Consider the following 801-nt stretch of genomic DNA (forward strand, 5'->3'; position numbering starts at 1 on the left):
CTGATAGCTCGCGAAGAACCTTGCAGGACCACGGAGAGATTTCAGTGCTTCCGTCAGCGCTCAGGTTGTGCCATACAGTGCAGAGGCTTAGAAAGCTGCCAGTGCTCCGGCGTCCGGCGCGCTTGGGCGGGGCACGCAAATGAGCACGTGGCCGGGTGTCCACGGAACTCTGGGAACGAAAAGAGCAACAAACATATTCTCGGCCCGGTTGTTCTCACAGGCTTTCTCCGGCGTGAAAGCGGTGGGAAGGCTAAGGCCGGAGAGTCGGCGTCGGACGCGCGTTCGTGGCTTTTGAGAGCTTGTGACCGTGATTGTAAATGTGGACGCGCTCGTCCTTGGTGCCGGCGTGTGCGAGCGTTGGGTTATCGCTTCTCGGCCTTTTGGCTAAGATCAAGTGTAGTATCTGTTCTTATCAGTTTAATATCTGATACGTCCTCTATCCGAGGACAATATATTAAATGGATTTTTGGAAGTAGGAGTTGGAATAGGAGCTTGCTCCGTCCACTCCACGCATCGACCTGGTATTGCAGTACCTCCAGGAACGGTGCACCCCCTCGGGGAACAATGCGGTTTAAAAAAAGAATCTGCTTTTTCGCACGTTTTAGCTGAGAGGTAGAGGAAAAAAACCGAGCAGAGAAGGAAAACCCTATAACGTAAATAGCAAGGTTTCGTGCTGAGCAACCCAGTCTCGGGAAAATAAAAAAGAACAGGAGTTGAGTTATGGGGTGGAAGTGGTTGGTTGGTTTTGTTTTGCTTTCAGTGGTTATGGGTCACGTTCGATCTATCGAGACCCCACCCACA

The 801-nt window shown here is 51.7% G+C and overlaps 1 non-coding gene across 1 annotated transcript; it reads left to right on the forward strand.

The window, feature by feature from the left end:
• Positions 1 to 364: 364 nt before the first annotated feature.
• On the forward strand, positions 365 to 555 carry LOC127200911 (U2 spliceosomal RNA). Its single transcript, XR_007832128.1, has one exon. It is a non-coding gene; the product is annotated as a U2 spliceosomal RNA (small nuclear RNA).
• The last annotated feature ends 246 nt before the right edge of the window (positions 556 to 801 follow it).

This window comes from Acomys russatus, chromosome 16, assembly GCF_903995435.1.
Source record: "Acomys russatus chromosome 16, mAcoRus1.1, whole genome shotgun sequence".
Lineage (NCBI taxonomy): Eukaryota > Metazoa > Chordata > Mammalia > Rodentia > Muridae > Acomys > Acomys russatus.